The sequence below is a fragment of the Canis lupus genome, chromosome 23 (genome assembly GCF_011100685.1).
Source record: "Canis lupus familiaris isolate Mischka breed German Shepherd chromosome 23, alternate assembly UU_Cfam_GSD_1.0, whole genome shotgun sequence".
NCBI lineage: Eukaryota > Metazoa > Chordata > Mammalia > Carnivora > Canidae > Canis > Canis lupus.
This window is the reverse complement of record NC_049244.1, coordinates 33,815,062-33,836,179: the sequence shown is the minus strand read 5'-3', so window position 1 is coordinate 33,836,179 and position 21,118 is coordinate 33,815,062. Positions and strand designations below refer to the sequence as shown.

The following is a 21,118-nucleotide window of genomic DNA, read 5'->3' as shown; positions in this document are numbered from 1 at the left end:
CCAGGACCCAGAGATCAGGCCCTGAGCCAAAAGCAGATGCTCAACCACTGAGCTACTCAGGCATCCCAATAATACATTCTTATACTGGCTTTTTTTCTTTTCCTACTCCATTTACTCTGGTCCCTTATTCTTGTTCCCTAGGACCACCTGTTAAATGATAAAGTTGTGTGCAATAAAGTTGCACACAACTCCTTGCTTTTAGACTAATTTAGAGTACATGATGGGGAGAAGACCTAGTTAAGACAGGTAAAGAGTTTTGGATACATAAATGGGAAACACAATGACTTAATAAAATGAAAGTTATATTCATAGGAAGGTATCTAATGTTGACAATGTCACTCTATAACTGGGTCAAATCTCCCTCACATTTTATTTATCAGTTGCAAAACTGATTAATGGCTTAACTTCCATAATTGTAGCTCCTTTCATCCTTTCATCTCTAATCTTTTGTGACACAATGAATAGCAAGAATTGGTGAAAGAAGACTGGAGAAAGACACAGTTGTGAGATTATCCCCAAAAAGGCCAGCCACGGAAATTTTTGAAGTCAGTCAGAAAGTAATGTGGTCTAGATTCAAAAAGCAAGAGAAAAACCAGAACCCTCATACACTGCTGATGGAATGTAAAATGGTACAGCCACCTTGGAAAACAGTGGTCCAAACAAAGGAAACCACAAAACACATAGGTTCTTCCCAGCTTGTGAGGCTGCAATTGAGAATACTCAATCTCTGTAATGTGACCCATTTCCCCCACTCCTGGAAGTTTACAGGATCTTCTTTGTCTTATGTTATTTCAAAATTTCTAGTACACATAGACACTGACATACCTCAGTGTCTATGTGTACTAGTAAGTTATTGTCCCTGGCTTCAAACCCACTTCTCTACTCTGCTTTGTAACAGTGGGGGACTGGAACTCTATAAATCACATTTCTCCTTTGCTGGCTGACTCCCTATTAGATGTGGAGAGTCAATAAAGGTCACAAGAAAGACACTAGAAGACTAAAGGAGGAACAGGGAGAAACTCCTTCAGGTCAGCATCAACCATCAGCCAACAACCTTCACTGGCAATTGCAAAGATTCCAGCAACAACAGTTGGCTCCAGTTGTAATGTTTTGCTTTTATGTTTTTCCTGCCATTCACAGAGCACCATCATCACATTTCCTAAAATACCTTTACTTTCTGAGCATGCAACAACTCCTCAGAAGCCTGAGTTTCAGCTCCTCCGGGCCACTCTTCATATTTCTAAATAATCCCAATATCCCTCTTTGCTCTCCCAGCCCTTGGGGCTAGTATTTACTTCCCATAGTTACTATCTCTATGATACCTGAGTGCTCCCTTATTGCCTTTTCAGTTCTCCCAATTATCTGGTGTATTGGTTTCTGAGGGCTGCTGTAACAAAGAAACACAACCTGTGGTGGCTTAGCATAAAAATTCATCTCATAGTTGTGAGGAAGAATTGCAATACTAGGAAATTGGATACTAGGAAAGTATCTGTTCCAGGCCTCTCTCCTAGCCTCTGGTAGCCTTAGGCATTCCTTGGCTTACAGATGGCCATCTTCTGTCTGTGTCCAAATTTGTGTGTAAATTCCTACCACTCATATTGGATTAGGGCACACTCTACTGTTCTCCCTTTAACTTAATTACCTCTGTAAAGGATCTATTTCCAAGCAAGGTCACATTCTGAGGTGCTTGAAGGCTAGGACTTCAACATATCTTTTTGAGGATGACACAATTCAAGCCATAACATGGCTAAACAATTCATTGTATTAAATTGTTATAATAAGTGGTATGGTCTCCATTTTTCTGACTAGTCCCAGACTGAAAGAATGTATTTATTTTCCTCCATTTTCCTGAGTACCCAAGGGCCTCTCAATATGCAAAATGATGGTTCATCAACTCTGGGGCTTTTTCTTCTTTCACTTATATTTCTTCTTCACTCTTTTCTCTGTTTTCACTGGCACTTCTTAGATGTAAGTTGACCTCCTGGACTGACCTTCTATCTTTTTATAACCTATTTTCCTCTACTTCAACTTCCTTTCTTCTATGGAGTGTTTTATACTATTATGTTCTAATTTTCAAGAATTCTTTATAATGAATTTTTCTTTTTTGGTTTCTTATATTAAAAGCTTTCCTTTGTGAACCCTGGTAATCCTTGATTGTCCGCTCATATTTAAAAGTAGTGCCCTAAGGGCAGCCTACCTGGTAGAGCATGTGACTTCTGATCTCAGGGTGGGGAGTTTAAGCTCCACACCTGGCACAGAGATTATTTAAAACAAATAAAATAAAATAAAAAGTCCTGGGATAGAATGACTGCAAGCTCAGAGATCATCATTCAGGTCGTCATGATCTAAAGCCAAATATCAAAACAAAACAAAGCAAACAAAAACTTGCTTGGATTGAATTACTATTAAAAGTAAATATTGAAAATGAACCAGACTGTGAAAATGTGGAACAGAGCCTCTACACCAAGACTACTTAAGAGGTGAATAAGTCTTTCAATCTTGAAGCTTTGCTTTCAAAATTCTCTTACATAGATCTGGACAAGGAACTAGAGTTCAAAAAGGATCTGACTGATGACAAGGAGTTTGATATTCCTCAAGCTGATACTCCTCCAACACTGGAAAGGATACTCAGTAAGACTGATGATGAAGAGGAGCCTTTCGTTCTTGAGGATCATTGTTAAACATTGATACTATAGATTCTCACTCCTATGATACTTCCCCTGTGGCAATTCTAGATAGTGGTGACAGCATGAACTTAAAAAGAAGAAATTACCAGATTCTTTTTCACTCCATGTGTCAGTTATATAACATTCACTTTTGAGGGGAATTTCTGCCCAGATAATGTCTCTAGTTGAAAAAGTGGATGCTGGCTTGCCTACTGCAACTGCAGAATCCAATCTGATAGCCATAAGTACATTTCATGGATTGGCTTTAATATGTGATCAGAATCAAGCTTTGTGACTGCCTGGGTAACACAGGTGTTGGAGGTCTGTATGGAGCCATCTCTGTCCTCAGTAACAATGACTACTCAAGACGTCTCTGTGGCTTTGCTAAAGGACGTATCATAATGTGGGATCTGGCCAGTGGAAAACTTCTAAGATCAATAATGGATGTTCATCCTCCAGGAACAACATTGTATATTAAGTTTATAGATGATGCAATTCTTAACAATTTGCAATGACAGCAGAGGCTGTTTTTGAATTGACATTTAAAGATTCTTTTTTTTTAATTATTTGAGAGAGAGTGAGTGAATGAGAAAGAGCAGGAGATGGGGGAGGGGCAGAGGGAGAAGCAAATTCCCTGCTGAGCAGGGAGTCCAATGCAGAGCTCAATCCCAGGACTCCAGGATCATGATCTGAGCTGAAGGCAGACGCTTAACCAACTAAGCCAACAAGGTATCCCTTGAATTGACATTTAATAGAATGATGAGAGTGAGAACATGTGAATCTAGGATCTGTTCAGTGGTTCCAAGGGTGAGGTTTGGTGTATTGAGCCACTCAATACAGATCTGCCCATCACAGTTTTCCTTGGTCTCGGCATTCTTAACAAAGATACTGGTCACTGGATTGAAACAATCTCTGAAAGTATGGATGACTCTTTCCTACGGACAGATTTTTCCCGTGTTCCCTTGCTGGCCTGGCACTTTGTGGCAATACAAAATTACGTGAATACCATGCTTGAATTCTGCAGAGGAGATGTTACTCATGTGCTATTGGGTAAAAGATTAATTGGGAGTAATACACGTTACTTATAACCAAAATCATCTTCACCTCATTAACTTTACTTGGATAAACTTACATACAGTTGTGCTCTTGGACAGTGTGTAGAAGTTGCATGTGATTGATCAGCAGACTCAAGAGGAATTGGAAACAAGATCTCAGAAGTTCTGCTGGTCTATAACAGCAGCCATTTCAAATCACTAGCCACTGAAGGAAATGTTATTAGGCACTGCCTTTAGTTGGAGAAAAGGCTGTTATCAATCCACTAGCAGAGTAGCTATGCTGGTCAAACCTTTCATCGGGGGACAAAATCTGTCCTGCAAAACAAGAGCCTTCTATGTCTTTGATATTCCCCAGATCACTGAGCATAAAGTTTACATTTCATAGTTGCTAAATAAATGCTTATGGATTAAAAAATAAAAGTAGAGCTCTAAAAGCTGATTGTAGATAACGTAATTTCTCCCCTTGGACTATTTAAGAGAAACATCCTCTAAGTTGCTACTTGATTGTCAGAATCCTGGGAGCAATATAGGAGAAGAGGCCTTGGTAAGGGTCTCAACTTTGAGTATATTTACCTAATTCACAAGTTTTTTGTAGAACACCTGGTCTTCAATTATATTTAGTGCCCACCCCTGTCTCAGAGACACTCTGGTTTGTCCTCTACAGAGAATAAATCTTCAGTCTTCTGCTAACACAGTAAAGAGGCCAAGGACTCAGCTATACAAATTGATGAAGAGATCTAGGTTTGAGCAACCTTTTATCCCTTTTTTATTTGTAAAAGCTTATTAAGATATAACTCACATACCATACAACTGACCCATTTAAAGTGTACAAGTCAATGGTTTTTAGTATATTTAAAGAGTTGTGCAAACATCACTACAATGAATTTTAGAACATCTTCATCCTACCAAAAAGAAACCCATACCCTTGAGCAGTCATTTCCAATCTCCTTCTAATCTCCCCTACTCCCAGCCCTAGGCAACCATTACTTTACTGTCTCTATATATTTGCTTTTTCTGGACATTTCATACAGATAGAATCATAAATATATTGTCTTGTGGCCTGGCTTCTTTCATTTAGCATGTTTTCAAGGTTCATTCATGTTAAAATAGTATCAAAACTTCATTCCATGTATTCCAAATAGTATTCTATTATGTGGATTTGCATTTCATTTACCCATTTATCAACTGATGGACATTTGTGTGTTTCTACCTTTTGGCTATTATGATTGAGCTGCTACTTAAACAGACTTTCAAGCAATTTATTTTTAGCACCATTCTCACCCCTTCTTCAACAAAAGTACCTGATGCTGCCAATCCAAGAGCCTGAGGATTCATTTCCATTTATCCTACTTCCAGTTTAGGACTGAACTTTTTTTTTTTTTAAGATTTTATTTATTCATAAGAGACACAGAGAGAGGGGCAGACACATAGGCAGAGGGAGAAGCAGGCTCCCTGTGGGGACTCTGATGCGGAACTCAATCCCAGGACTCCAGGATCACGCCCTGAGCCAAAGGAAGATGCTCAACCACTGAGCCACCCAGGCATCCCTCCTTTCAATTATTTTTATCCTTTATTCTAACACATATGTCTTAAGCTCTGCACTTTGCTTTAACTACGACTTATCTATATATCCCTTGTTATATCATATTTTCATCACTCAGTTCAAAATAGCTTCGTGCATGTTATTACTTTAATTCTTGGGTTACTTACTTAGGAGTATATTATTTAGTTTCCACTAACAATTTTCTAGTTATTTTTTATAATTAATTTCGGGCTTAACTCCAACATATCAGAGCACATACTCTAGAATTAATTATTTCCATGTTTTTTTAAGGTCCAGCATATGTCAATTGGGGAAAATTTCCACAGGCAATGGAAAAAAAAATCTGTATTCTGCAAGTGCTGGGTGAAATGTTCTATGCATATCAATTAGACTCATTTGTTACTTATGTTGTTCAAATCTTTTGATTTTTTGTCTTAGTGTTCTACTGATTATACAGAGAGGGTATGCTAAAATATCTCATATGTTAGCTTATGGATTTATCGAATTCTTTTAGTTATGTTGTTACTTATGTAACAACATAGTTATGTTATGTTTAGTTATGTTATGTTATGTTTAGTTTAGTTATGTTAGTTGTTACTTATGTAACAACATAGTTATGTTATGTTTAGTTATGTTATGTTATGTTTAGTTTAGTTATGTTAGTTTAGTTATGTTATGTTTTACTTATATTGTTCAAATCTTTTGATTTTTTGTCTTAGTGTTCTACTGATTATACAGAGAGGGTATGCTAAAATATCTCATATGTTAGCTTATGGATTTATCGAATTCTTTTAGTTCTGTCAGTTTTTTGCTTACCAGGTTGGCAAAAATTAGAATAATAATGCTGTTAAGGAACACGATTTGTTGGTAAAAGTATAAACTGATGTTTTTCTAAACAGCACTCTGGAGACAGCAACATTAAAAACAGTATTTTGAGGGGCACCTGGGTGGCTCAGTGGTTGAGCAACTGGCTTTGTTTCTGTATGTGTGTGTTTAAGATTTTCTTTATTTATTTCATGAGAGAGACAGAGAGAGAGGCAGAGACACAGGCACTGCCTTTGGCTTAGGTTGTGATCCCGGAGTCCTGGGATGGAGTTCCACATCAGGTTCCCTACAGGGAGCCTGCTGCTCCCTCTGCCTATATCTCTACCTCTCTCTCTATCTCTCTCATGAAAAAAATAAAATCTTAAAAAAAAAAAATGATTTCGAAACCGGTTATTTTACATCTAAAAGTGACTCCAGGGATCCCTGGGTGGCGCAGCGGTTTGGCGCCTGCCTTTGGCCCAGGGCGCGATCCTGGAGACCTGGGATCGAATCCCACGTCGGGCTCCCGGTGCATGGAGCCTGCTTCTCCCTCTGCCTGTGTCTCTGCCTCTCTCTCTCTCTCTCTCTCTCTCTGTGTGACTATCATAAATAAATAAAAATTTAAAAAAAATAAATAAAAGTGACTCCAAAGTTCTTTGTGCACCAACACTACTTAGCAGTCAAATGGATTTATAAATCCTCATTTAAACCTTACAATAATCCTTTGATTAGGTATCATCCCCATATTACAAAGGAGAAAAATGAGGCTTATTAAGGCTAAGTCCAAACAGTGATGAGGCCTATACTGGAATTTAAGCTGACTCCACAATCTCTAAATTAGAAAATAAATGTAGCATATGATCTTATTCTTTTTAAAGTGAGCATGAGCCTGTATAGCCACAGAAACAATTCTGGAATACACATATTAAAAAATAACAGTGATAAATACTAAAGACATCATTTAGAGAAATGAAAGATAATTTTACAAAAAAATCTGTGATGAGACTGTTCATACAATTAAGACTAAACATAACTTGAGTTTTTTGGCAGCTAGAACTAAAAGGAAAAGACATTTTATTTTTTTCTTCTAACAATGTAATCCCATTTCTCCCACTCTGGTATGTGGCTTAATTCTCCCTCACATTTCTGACATCAGGTAGAAAAATACAATTTCACATGTATCTGTATATATGTATAAACACACACTTATACAGATATATTTGTATATGTATTACTGCCTAGAACAACTTCCTGCCTAGAACCAAATTATTCTGCCAGATATGATTTACTAACTAGAGAGGGCTGATGAAAATGACTCAGTTGTCAGTATGACAACTGCCCCTTTGCTCATTCTTCACAGTACACATGCCTAAATTCTGCACTTACATGACAAGACAAAGAACAATGCAACCATATATATAGTATGTTCCATGACTTATTTCTTCAACATTTTGCTTATCCTACTCTTTGAGGTTTTTTTGGTTTTTTAAAGATTCTGTTTATTTTATTCATAGAGACACAGAGAGAGAGAGAGAGAGAGAAGCAGAGACAGAAGCAGGCTCTATGTAGGGAGTGGGCCTCAATCCCGGGTCTCCATGATCAGGCCCTGAGCTGAAGGCGGCGCTAAACCGCTGAGCCACCCGGGCTGCCCCTCTTTGAGGTTTTATATTAAAAATATTTCATATTTCTTATAATTGAGTATAACCTACTAATTCTTAGTCATAACTTCCACAATATGTCTAAATTAAAACAAAGAGCTTCAGGAAGTTCCAAGATTACAAACTGAAGCTTGAGTGGGAGTAAAGTAGTAGTCCAGAAACAGCTTTATTAAAAGAAATCAGAAACTTAATAACAAGGACAGAGTTAGGCACCTTTTTCTCTAAAAGGTCAGATAGTAAATATTTTAGGCTTTGTGGGCCACACACCTCTGTCACATATTCTTCTTATAACTCTTTTAGGCTTTGTGGGCCACACACCTCTGTCACATATTCTTCTTATAACTCTTTAAAATTGTAAAATCATTCTTAGCTCAGGGCAGTACAAATAAGGTTTTGGGGATGGTCCAATTAAAATAGTGGATTTAAACTTTGTTTTTTTGTTTGTTTTTTAAGGAAATTAACCCAGAAGGCAATATATACAGGAAAGCAAACAATAGCAACAAATTTTTGTAACCTAAAAAGATAGACAACTGGTAACTACCTCAGTGATTTCCAGAAAGGTGACGCCTAACTCAGGAGTTGAAAAACCCAATTTATATCCTGGAATCTTCAAGAGTCAGGAACTGGCAGCACCTGCTACTGCTTAAATTGAGAAAAGGAGGGGTTAAATAAAGAAGACTAGGTGAAAGTTAAGTGGTTAAAACCTTAGAAGTTTCCTCTCCAAATCTTCCTGATAGTTGGCTACACAAATCTGAACTGGGGGTCACCAGATATAACCAAAAATCTGTGTACCCTAAAAAAAAGTGGGGAATGAGAAATCCAGTCCCTCACATACTCATATACACACACACACACACACACACACACACACACACACACACGGGGGGGGGGGGGGGGCAATCAAACCTTCAGCCCTCAAAAAGACTGTGTTTTCCCGCAAGAGGAAATAACTCCCAAACAACAGTTTTCTCAAAAAAATAGCTCACTTGGACCACCATGCAATGAAGTTCCAAGTCCTTAAGACCCCGTCAAGTCAAGCTTTCAATCTTAAGATAACATCCAAGAATTACTGACCCCTGAAGTAAGCCTCCAACATAAAAACTAGCAACCAATTTAGAAAGAGAATCTTTAAGAAACAAGGGTTAAAAAAAAAAAAGACATTTTTATACCCTCAAAAATTAGAGAAGAAAATGTATCTCTGAAACTAGGAAAGGATGCTCTCTATAAAAAAGAATTTTTAGAGAACAAAAGGAGTTCTTGGGAAATCAAAATCTTGCTGGCAAAAATGAAAAATTCAACAGAAGGCTTAGGAAATAAAATTAACAAAACCTCTCATATGATATGGAGCAAAAAGACTAGGAGATGAAAAACAAAGACGAAAAATAAATACCAAAGGGATAGTCTGAGATACAAACAGAACTAGCAGAAATAACAGAAAATCTTCAGAGGAAGAAACAAAAGGAAGGAGAAGAAACTATTGTCATAGACTGAACTGTATCTCCCTGACCATCCCAGTCACGTTGAAGCTCCAATCCCCAAGGTGATTGTATTTAAGGACGGGGACTTTAGGAGGTGAGGTTAAATGAGGTGTCATAAGGGTGGGGCCCTAATCCAATTGAACTGGTATCCTCATAAGGAAAGGAGGAGGAAGAGAGGTAACTCTATACAGAAAGGCTTTGTAAGGACACAATGAAAAAGCAGCTGTCTACGAGCCAGGGAGAGATCTCATCAGGAACCAACCCCAATAGGACCTTGATCTCAAACTTCTTAGCATTCAGAACTGTCAGAAAATAAATTTCTATTGTTTAAGCCACCCAGCCTGTGGTATTGTGTTATGGCAGCCCTAGCAGACTAATATAACCATCAATGAAATAATTCAAGAAAATTTCCCAGAACGGACCAACATAATTTTGCAGCTCTGGAGGGCACAATGAATATCCAGGAAAACGCACAATAACAGATGTACCATCATGAAATTTCACAATATGAGATACAAAATTCCAAAAAAGCAAAAAAAAAAAAAAAAAAAATCAGGATCAGGAATCAGAATGTTTTCAAAATTTTCAAAAGGATCACAAACCAGAAACAATAGAAATGCCTTCAGAATTCTGAAAGTAAATTATTTCCAACCTAGAATTCATTACCCAGCAAAATAACATGAAAAGAGCTCCCCTCCAAAAAAAGAGGGCATTTTATTAATCTAAGATCTCAGCCTTTCACAGGAATCTACTATGGGATATATTCTGCCAAAGGAGGGGTCAAACTAAAAACAAATAAACAAACAAAACCTACATGATTCACAGGAAATAAGAGATTTAACACAGAAGAAAGGCAAGGGGAGTCACTTAGTCTTATAGTAAAGAGAGAAATCCCAGAAAAGTACTATGGACAAGACAGCTGCTCCTAGCAGGTTTAAAATTGATAGACAAAGAAACAATTAACTATACTCTCAGGTATACATACCCAAAAGAAATGAATGTGTATGTTCACTGGAAGACTTGTAAGTAAATGTATATAGCAGCTTTATTCACAATAGCTAAAAAACTACAAACCAAATATTCATTAATGAAGTCTTTTTTAATTGTCTATTTCACCCAAGAGACTACTACTATCAGTAAAAAAGACCAACTTCTACACCCAACATCATAGGTGAATCTAACAAACACAATATTAAGCAAACATAGTTACCCACAAAAGTATATACTGTATGGTTCCATTAAGCTCAAAAACAGGCAAAAATAACTTATAGTAATATAGGTCAGAACAGTGATTAACTTTTGAGGATAGGAAACAGGGATTGAGAGGAAACAGAGCTTTCTGGAGCACTGGAAATGTTCTTTACCTTGATGTGGGTGATGGGTATGTTGACAAATATAAAAACTCACTGAGCTATACAATGAAATTTGTGTACTTTGCTATTTTAAAAAATTTAATGAAACTTTCTCTAACGAGTTTTTAAATAAATTGATGACATTTTCAATTGTACCATCTCAAAACAGGAATCAATCAAAGGGAAAAAAAATCTAAGGCCTTATACACAAAGATCTTTATTTCAGAATTATTTTTACTAGGGGAAAAATAACACCTGGAATAAATTTAAGTAAATGGGTACCATGCAAAATCTGGATTTCTCTGGTGTGAGAAATTAGTTGGCTTTTTTTTTTATTACCAGCAGCCAAACTTAATACTAATTAACCTAAGGGAGCCATCTGCCCAGAGGAAAGAGCATGTTCCCACGTTCCAAGGTTTAAAAAAAAAAAAAAAGAAAGAAAGAAAAACACCTGGCTATTGAAGGCAAAAGTAGGGGAAAGGGAAAATGGCAAGAGATGCAACTGAAGTAGGTAAAACTCAAGTTGTGGATGGCCTCCTTATAGGTCTTTTTAAGAATATGGAGGGGTGCCTGGATAGTTCAGTCAGTCTTAGAGCAGGTAACTCTTGTTCTCAGGGTCATGAGTTTGAGCCCCACACTGTGTGCAGATATTACTTAAAAATAAAATCTTTAGGGCAGCCCTGGTGGCTCAGCAGTTTAGCACCGCCTTCAGCCCGGGGTATGATCCTGGAGTCCCGAGATCGAGTCCCTTGTTGGGCTCCCTGCATGGAGCCTGCTTCTCCCTCTGCCTGTGTCTCTGCCTCTCTCTTTCTCTAAATAAAATCTTAAAAAAAAAAAATCTTTAAAAGAAAAAAAATAATGGAAAATAAATGGGGGGATGGATAGGAAAATTCAAGTAACTGACTTCCAGGGCAGCAGAATTCTGGGGAGAAGGGTCTGTACACAAAGTATTCTAAACGTTTCTAAAAATAAAAAATGTTGGGGCATCCAGGTGGCTCAGTCAGTTAAGTGCATGCCAGTCAGTTAAGTGCATGCCGTTGGCTCCGGTCATGATTCAGGAGTCCTGGGATGGAGCTCCCAGTCCTGCTCCCTGCAGTTTCTCCCTCTCCTCCCTGCTCATGCTCTCACTATCTCTGTCTCTCTCAAATAAATTAAAATCTTTTTTTTTAATTTTTTTTTAATTTTTATTTATTTATGATAGTTACAGAGAGAGAGAGAGGCAGAGACACAGGCAGAGGGAGAAGCAGGCTCCATGCACCAGGAGCCCGACGTGGGATTCGATCCCGGGTCTCCAGGATTGCGCCCTGGGCCAAAGGCAGGCGCCAAACCGCTGCGCCACCCAGGGATCCCTCAAATAAATTAAAATCTTAAAACAAACAAACAAAAAGTTATACAAGAACATGTAGTACCCGGAAGCAATCAAGAATTTCTAAGGAAAAATCTCCAATGTCTTGTTTAATTAATAGAATGTTTTTGTAGTAAATATAAATTTTTGTTTTGCTGGAATGCTCAAAAAATATGGGCATATTAAATTCTTTGTTATATCAATTATCTATGTTGATCTAAATACAACACGATATAAGTACATACTGAAATTTTTAGAAGGCTGAGTCTTAAAAAAACAACAACAAAAAAGCTTTTCAGATGCATCTGTTTTTTAAAAACCTATTCTCACTGCTTTATTCAATTGGTCGGTTTCAACAAAAGCAGAAATTATTCATACCATACTTATGTCCATTTCAGCAGTACTTAAATACAATTTCAAAAAAAAGTGTTTCCACAGTTTATTTTAGATTTATTTAAACAAAAACCAAGTCATTATAAACAACCAAAAAAAAAAAAAAAAAAAAAGAGCTTCCAATCTGTTTAAAGCCAAAAGAGTAAAACATTCCTTCCAGAAATATTTCACCTGATACCTACATAGCCAACTCTTGCTACAGAAAAGGGGGAGGGGGGAGGCAACCCTATGCTGCTGCTAGTAACAGAAACTTAAGAGTTAAGAAAAAAAATGTCAAGAGCAAATATATAAAAGCTCTCTGACTCCTGAAATGGAACAAATGTTTTCAGAATATTTTGCTCAACAAACAGATTGCTCAATAATCGGGTTTCTGACAGATGAACAAGAGGACAAAGTAGCAAAATGTAAAAAAGTGTTGCTGTTCTAAGAACTTAAAAGAGAAAAAGAACATTTAGCTAGATGATTAAATTTAGTTATGTGATAAACCCTACCAGTTTCCTCCAAACCACTGCAATTTTCCCGTCTACTTTGAAAGCACCCAAATATTCACTCTTTAAATCAAGAGATTCAAACAAACTAAAACTCCAGTAGTAAAAATTCTAAGAGATCCATTTACATTTTTTTCCATTTACTTTTTAATGAATCAGTCTCAACTATAGAGATGACAATATTATTTTTGTAAATGTTTTTTTAATGCATCTAACAACCATAGAAAAAGACTTTAAATCAGTTTTAATGATTTAAACAATCCAAGTCATGAAGATCCCACTGCCCTTACATAGAAGTTTTGAATCTATAGAAGGCATAGACACAAAAATGCAAAGTAATGTGAACCAAACAATACAAAACTGCGTTCCAAGAGATGAAAAGTAGTATAGCTTCCTAAGAAATACACATTAAAAAAAGTTTTTTAAAGAATACACAGACCTTGAGTTAGAAAATCAAGGTGTGAATTCCAGGTCTGCCCACTATCATTAGATGTGTGAATTTCAGAGTAGTTATTCTATATGGATTTCATTTTCCTTACCTATAAAACGAAAAGTTGTAATTCCAATGTTCCCACAGCATTGTTCCATAATATAATGACACAAGCCCACATAAGCTTAAAAAAACCAAAGGAATGATGAAACAGTAAGGGGTATGGGTTCAAAGGAAAGCAACAATACACAAAACAGAAAGATCTGGAAGGCTGCACTGAATTCAGGACCAAAAATGAAACCTCGATAAAATGACTTCATTTGCTACTTTGGTAATTTGGGGCAGGGAGAGGGTTTGTGTGTCCGAGATTTCTTTTAATGAATAGGCAGGCTACCAAGAGGCAATCAAATTCTCAACAGATGCATACGTAGAAAAACACAAAGTCTAAATAAGAATGAGAGATTGGTTTAGAATGGACAGCTCCCATAGAGAAATAGTGCGGTCATAAGAAAAAAAGTTTTGAGCAGAATATTAGAAGAGTAGGAATTCTGAAGTATATTTTGTAGATAACAGGGCGCTACCGCTGGTTTCACAGTGAGGCAGATGGGGAAATGTGATTTTAAGATGAAGACGGAAGGCAGGACATACTAAGTAGGGAGAAAAGGTAGGCAGAAAATACAATTACAATCTAGTGGAAAAGTATCTCAAAAAAATTTCCAAAAACTTGCTGACAAAAATTAGCCAATGCTTTGTGGATAAAGGATGTCAAAGACAGAAATCAAGGTTTGTGTCTGGGTACCTGCAAGCGTAATACTACTAAAACAAAGTCAGCCTATGGAATCAGTAAAATGAGGATCATCCAGATAGAATTATTGCTTTAATTAAATAATCTTTAAATATCAGCTGTCTTCCTTAGGTGCCCTGGCTCAGTCAATTGAGTGACCACTCTTGGTTTCAGCTCAGGTCAAGAACTCAGGGTCATTTAAGGAAAAAAAAAAAAGAACTCAGGGTCATGAGATCCAGCCCCAATCTTGCTCTGTGCTCAGTAGGGAATCTGCTTGAGATTTTCTCTTTTCCCCCTCTCCCTATACCCCTCCCTCTCTCTCATCCATGTGTGCAGGCCAGCGCTCTCTCTAAACAAACTTTTTAAATAAATAAATATCAGTTGTCTTCCTAAAACAGCACACTCAAGTATTTATTAAGAATTTCTCAAATGCTTAGTGATTTCATGAATTTCCTCCAATTTTACTCATCGACTAAATAACTAATCATTTAGTCTTCTGATGTAGAAAATATTTGGTATTTTTCCATATTATGAAGGTAAGTAAATAGTAAAAGTTATTGAACGATGACACTATGATGTAAAAAAATGGACTGTATACTCTATTTATTAAAGTCTTCCTGACAAGTGATTTATTACAATAATCACATTAAATCTACCTTGAGCTTTTTGGCAAGAAAATTCTCAAAGGTCCAAAAGAAAAAAAAAAAACCCAGAAAGTACCATTCAGTATCTAACAAAACATTCTGTGTATGCTTTTAATGTTATTTACATGGACCTGAAAGCACTAGTAAAATCCGGACTAAAAGATAATGTGTAGAAAAATAAAGCGAACAATTTAAAGTTTAATATGTGAACAAACACAGCTGAGTCTTGAGCACTCTGCGAATGTCTGCAGATATTATAGCTAATTTCTCCAGATCACAATTTTCCCAAAAAAGAAAATTCCAGAGTCTATGATCAAGATGGAATGAAACTTACTATCAACCAACCAATGCATATTTCTTGAGATACTATCAAATTGTGGAAGAGAGCCTATTTAAGAACCGAATATTAACTGACAGTTCTCAAACAAACAAAACCTTTTCTTCTTGGATAATTTCCCTCATTTACTTTGTGACCTCGCTGAAGATTGAGATTTTAGGAATAGTGCTCTCCAGGTGCTTAGTAAATTGTAAGGCTGGTTTTTCATAAATCTACCAAAGTAAGACTTTTAAAAAATGAATACCTCTTGCAACGTTTACCCGTTTTGACCAGACACCGAGCTTCTTTGCTCACCAATCTGACAGGATTCGAAAAATTCTCAACTTCATTCTTCCCTAACTCCTGTTTCCTTACCAAATCTAACGGGTAGAATTATTTTTAGGTGACCAGCTCATCCGTTCGACCTTAACTGAGCGCCTATGATGTTCCAGTTCTCAGCCCTAAACAAAATCCAGCTTCCCGAGCTTCGAAAGGCAAATTTAACTTTTTATGGAAACACCTAAAAAAAAAAGTCACAAAACCAACTATTGAGATTTTTTTTTTTTTTACCAGATATATTCTACTTAAGTCAAAAGCTCACAGCCAAAGCAACAAGCAAACGTACGAAACACTACAGCAGGTCCCTACGATTAAAATAACCCAGATTTCCCGAGAATGAGAGAAACTGCTGGGGGGTGGGGGGAGGGGCACAGGGCACATCCCAAGGATGTCCACCCTCAGCACCGGTTGCGGCTCCCTCCCCTCCAGCAGAGCTGGAAGTGAGCGCACCCCTTCCCTCCTCTACCACGTCCCTACCTTCCCGGCCTCGGATTACGCCACAACAGGCGACAGGACTTTTTTAGGGAGGAAAAGCAGGGGGGCTCGAGCGCCGCGCACTCGACCTCCCAGCCCGGCAGGAGCTGCCGGCCAGAGCGAGGCCTGGGGCTGCGCCGCCCGGGGCACCGGCCAGAGGGTCGCGCGGAGCCACGATGCAAACGCCCAGGCCCGGCCGAGCGGCCTCCCCGCCCCCTCCGGCTCAGCTCTGGGCCGGCAGACGGCGCCCGGGGGGCTAACTTCACCAGAGAAGAGGAAGAAGCGACGCAGCCAGTAGCAGGCTGTGTGGACGCACGGGGAGACGGAAGGCTGGCTGTGCGTCTGCCTCCCGGCAGGAGCGTCCCACCTTCCCTCTGCCGGGCCCGTGCGGCCCCAGCTCACCTGAGGAGGGGACAGGGAGACCGCCGCGGCCGCCGCGATGGCCGTTACGGCACGAGGCCTCCGCTCCGCCGCCGCGTAGCTCTCAGGAGAGGGGCGGGACGCGCGCGGCGGGCGGGTGGGGCTCCGACGCCGACTGGCCGGGAGGCCGTGGGCGGACCCGCGCGGGCAGGAAACCCCCTCCCGGCACAATCCGATTGGTTCCCTTGCTCCCTGCCCTCCTATCCCTGAAGCGAGACCTGTCTGCGCCGCGCTCGGATTGGGCGGGTCCGCCTGTCAATCAAGCGCTGGGCTGGGCTGGGCGTGGAGCAAGCTGAGGCGGTTTGCGGAGAGCGAGCGAGAGGCTGGGAAGCGCCTGGCCTGACCCTCGCTGTGGTGGTTTCTGTCTCCGGCAGCTCTAGCCGGTTACTTTGGGCCTTCCTCCCCAGCGCACGGTAGAGACTCCACGGCAGACATTGCCGCCTCCCTGGTTCAGCCCCAGCTGTTCTGGGAGCTTCCTCCTGGTTTCTGCACTCGAAGAGGTTCTTGCCAACGAAAGGTTTTTACGGACGGGGAGAAAACGAAAAACAAACCAAAAGGCCTGGAAATGGGAACCTGAGAGAAAAAATGTAAGATGTGTGGTTAATTTGAGCCACAGCCCGGAATAAGCTGAGCCTGGGGGCCTTCCAAGTGCCTGGGTGCGTGGAGAGCTTCCAGTCTCGGCTGCGTTGGCCGTGCTGTGAGGAGGACAATGACCTGCGGTGCCAAGTGTGCCCGCCCGCGTTCTTAGCGGCCCAGCCCCAGCCACCTGCCGGGTCATCAAGGAGTGGGTTCTCCCCGCGCTAGTACCACAGCCCCTTACCCCGACCTGCCTCCTTCTTCTGAACCATGTCTGTGGCTCCGCTCCCCTTAGGCGTCCCCTTGTCAGGAAAGCCTGCTGAGTTAGATCCCTTTCCTGGAGCGGAGGTGTTTTTCCCAAACGAGCTGTGGAGTTTGTACGCACCCCTACCTAGATGGTAAATTCCTCAAGTCAGGAACCATGTCAGTATTATTTTTCCCCCACTACCTACTACATAATAGGTGTTTAGTAAATATCGTTTTAAGGCGTTAATACATCAATCATCCTTTCCCTTCTCTAACCCTGACCCTGACTGGAAGTCCCAAGGATTCACACTTTTTTTGCTTTTAACTTCGATATTATTCATTTCAGTGCTGATGAATGTGGTTTGGTTGCCATTATTTGGGATCACAAGGTCAAGCACAAATCACCTAGGACCCCCTCCTGGCTTCAAGTTAACTGGCCAAGTAAACCACGAAACTCTGGGCCACAGCTACCCTATGTCTGCATCCCATTATTAGCATCCAAAGCGAATAATGTAAGTGAACTTCAGATTTACTCTAAGGGTCTAAATACCTTTGCATATTTTATCATGAACTGCTATGAACTGAGTTTGTCCCCTCCCAAAATTCATGTGCTGAAGCTCTGACTCCTAATGTGACTGTATTTGAAGATACGGCCTTTAGGAGGTACTTAAGATCAGCTGAGGTAAGAGTGAGGCCTTAATCCTAAAGGACAGTGAGAAACCTGGAAGAGAGCTCTCGCGTGTAATTGACCACGCTGGCACGCTGATATGGGGCTTCAACTTCCATTATCAGGAGAAATTAAATTTCTGTTGTTGGTAGCTCAAGCTAATACAGTAGTTTTATTTGTTGATACATCTTATAAAGTTTGTTGATTTGAGATGCTATTATATTCCTTTTTTTTTTTTTAAGCTGGAGAAATGATTGTCCAGAGGTGCAACTTCCATTATCAGGAGAAATTAAATTTCTGTTGTTGGCAGCTCAAGCTAATACAGTAGTTTTATTTGTTGATACATCTTATAAAGTTTGTTGATTGAGATGCTATTATATTCCTTTTTTTTTTTTAAGCTGGAGAAATGATTGTCCAGAGGTGAAAACGGTTTCTCCAAAATCATACAACAAACTGTTAGCAAAACCTGGCTCAGTTCAATTCTACTTACATATTTAACATATAATGGTTTAGGGAGTATTAATATGAATATGACAGGGAAAGTGGTTCTTGCCATCAGGTAGCCCATACCACTGCCTTAAGTGGGGAAAATAAACCCAGAAAAATATGCTGAAGTCATAAGTTTAAATTTTATTTTGTAAGGGAGTATGTATTTTGAATGGACCAATGGTCTGAACAGACCCTTCACAAGATTTTGATCTAGCTCTCTTGACTACTGTGTGCCACCTACTTATGCAATAGAAGAAATAAGGGAGTTTTCTTTTAAATGGGTTTTTAGTTCCCAATAAACATTTTTTTTTTCTTTTTAGTTTTCCTTCAAGTTTCCTCATCATCATTCTTACCAGGAAATCTTAAAAAAAAAAAAGCTCAAAAATATGAAAAGGAGAAGTAATTGAAGATAAAAAAGAAATAGCAATGAAACAAAACATTGGGTAGAAGGGTAGTATGCAAAAGTCATGTATGAAATTGTAGGATAGTGACTTAGAAGGAATGGAGTACATGTTTTTATGGGGTGGGAGTTGTCCCAGAGACTTCCTTTTATACACCCTGTCTCCCCAACTTCCAAACATAAATAAACACATGGCTTCTTCTTCCTTTCTTTTAATAGAACTCAAACCAAATTAATTAGTGCTCAAACCCTGCTAATTAGTGCTGAGTGGACCAGAGACTAGCCAGAATCAGGTGACAATAATATTTAGACCAAAACTTACAACCTATGGACTGGAAATGGGGCTTTGAATAGGGATAGCTAATCTGTCTGGGATAAACACACGCAGGCAGCTCATTTCATTAATCCCAAAGGAAAGGATTTGGGAAGATATGAAATGGGGAAAATGAGCCTCCAATCTTTCCTAGGAAACTTGATAGCTTATAGTTAGAAATGATTAAAGAATGATCTGGTTTAGCATCACTGCCAGGTAGAACTGTTCAGGGCAACAACAAAAAAGCCCTACTTACTAATCAACAAGAAGTAACTAATCACAAGCTTGACTATGAAGTATAAAAATCAGTGGTAACTAAATTTAATTTCTGGACTAAGTACTGTTATGCCTTTATGGGAATTAATTCAACAAAAATTTATTGAGTCCACTCTGTGGTAGGCACTATAATAGGTCTAAAGATCAATCTTAACTGAAAAGAGCTCAATCCAGTGTCAGAAAATGAGATTTAAATATATTTATTGTTAATATAGTTAATACAGCTACATAGATATATACAGGGGGATAGTAAATTACAGGGGGAGTTGTGTGGTCAGGCTAGTCAGGCAAATAAGCAAAGAAGAGATAGGTTTTCCACATAGAGGGGCCTGCATTTAAAATAGTATTACACAATTAAAAAGTTTTATTACACAATATTGCTAGAGCAGATGATGATTAGAAATGTAAGCAATAGCAGCTTATAGAAGTTAAGGACTTTATCCTTTATCCTATAGGCAGTAAGAAGCCATCAAGGGGTTTTTTCAGCACTTTAAGATGTCATTCTGTAATTTTTTGGCTTCCAATGTTTCTGATGAGAAGCTAGCTGTTAAGTCTTACTGTTTTCTTATATGTCATATGTGTTTTTTCTTGCTGCTTTTAAAGTTTTCTTTATCAGCAGTTGTACTATGTTTATAGGTGTGGTTTTCTTTGTATTTATGCTGCTTGGGGTTCACTTATTTCCCTGGATCTGTGGATCGCTGATTGATATTGTAGTTTCCTTTTATCAAATTTAGAAATGTTTTGGCCAACATTTCTTCGAATATTTTTTTATGCCCCTTTTCCTTTCCTCCTCTGAGACTACATTTACTCTTATGCTAGACTTCTTGGTTGCTAGTACAGGTCATTCCAGACTCTGTTCATATTTTTTTTTTTTCAAATATTTTGCTTTCTGTGTTTCAATTTGGATAATTTCCTCAATTTAGATAATTGAGAGCCAGTGTCTGGTAATTCCTGGAAAATCTAAATATTAACTTCTTCCCAAAAGCCCAGATACCCTACTAATGATTATGGGCTCTTTTGGGGAAGGTTTAGAGACATATTAGTCAAGATGACAGAAACTAGAAACCACAGGATATTACAACAGAAAGATTCTAGTATTGGGTATTGATAGACTAAAAAAGCAAAAAGGGAACACTGTAGTAGCCCAGAGGTGGTAACTGTATGGAGCAGCTACCACCGTTACGGTAAGTGAAAAAGAGAGGTCAAGGTTGGACTATAAAGTCTCAGAAGCTCAGAAGAATGACCCAGCTGAGCTATGGCTCAGATCCCAGAAAGGATGCTGTTTAGCTGGTCCTCCTACTGAGAGGGCCATGATGAGGCTGGTTAGGGGATAGAGGACTGCCAAAAGAAGCTCAAGGCTGGTATCAGTTACTGCTGCTGGACCAAAGGGCTATTGTTGCTTATTGCTGGGGTAACAGTGACAGAAACTGCAAAAAATGGAAAGGACAAAATCCTTTCCCTCCTTCTCTGTCTTCCAGTCTCCCTCTAATGCCCTTTTTTGGTAGAATGTAGTAGGAGACCAGCCAGCATAGGAAAAATGTAGTTCGCGGGGTCTGAACCATAGCATCACAGAAGAAAGTATAGAAGACTGAATTTGGAGCTACAATAGCTCAATAACAACAACAATAGCTTAATAACCATAATCAACATTTGTGGTACTAAACTAGTAAAAATTGCCAAAATTAGATCCAAATCAATGCTACTTTATATGGTTTTACTGGTTTTTATGCCCTTTTGAAAAGAATTTCAAGTTACCATGTTGTATCAGTTTTCTGTTATACTGTGATTCCTGTTAGTGTCTTTTGCCAGGGGTAAGGAGTACCTTTACTATATAGCTCACACGTGTACTTGCTACAAAATCATAAACAAGGGCAGTTTTGGAAAAGATCTGTAAAACTAAGGATAAACAGACCCTGCCCCAATATTAAGTTTCCCAACATCATGAACAACGTGCCATAGACC

At 39.0% G+C, this 21,118-nt stretch overlaps 1 protein-coding gene and 1 long non-coding RNA gene across 11 annotated transcripts in view; one reads left to right on the top strand and one right to left on the bottom strand.

Moving 5' to 3' along the window:
- Positions 1 to 16,314, bottom strand: part of NCK1 (NCK adaptor protein 1) — a 76,728-nt gene extending 60,414 nt beyond the window's left edge. Inside the window, exons 1-2 of one of the 2 annotated variants that reach the window (XM_038570971.1) lie at positions 16,172 to 16,268; positions 15,332 to 15,476 (exon numbers count right to left, since the gene is read on the bottom strand). The gene's annotated coding sequence lies outside the window, so the exon portion shown is untranslated. Of the gene's footprint in view, positions 1 to 15,331; positions 15,477 to 16,171 lie in introns of both variants that reach the window. The other variant, XM_038570970.1, reaches the window with a different exon arrangement.
- Positions 16,315 to 16,440: 126 nt separating this feature from the next.
- Positions 16,441 to 21,118, top strand: part of LOC100686256 — a 115,137-nt gene continuing 110,459 nt past the window's right edge. For 5 of the 9 annotated variants that reach the window (XR_005377057.1, XR_005377058.1, XR_005377060.1 and 2 more), the window contains exons 1-2: positions 16,443 to 16,776; positions 17,358 to 17,523. This is a non-coding gene — a long non-coding RNA (uncharacterized LOC100686256). Of the gene's footprint in view, positions 16,777 to 17,357; positions 17,524 to 17,920; positions 18,053 to 21,118 lie in introns of those variants that run through there. The other 4 variants (XR_005377061.1, XR_005377059.1, XR_005377062.1 and 1 more) reach the window with 4 other exon arrangements.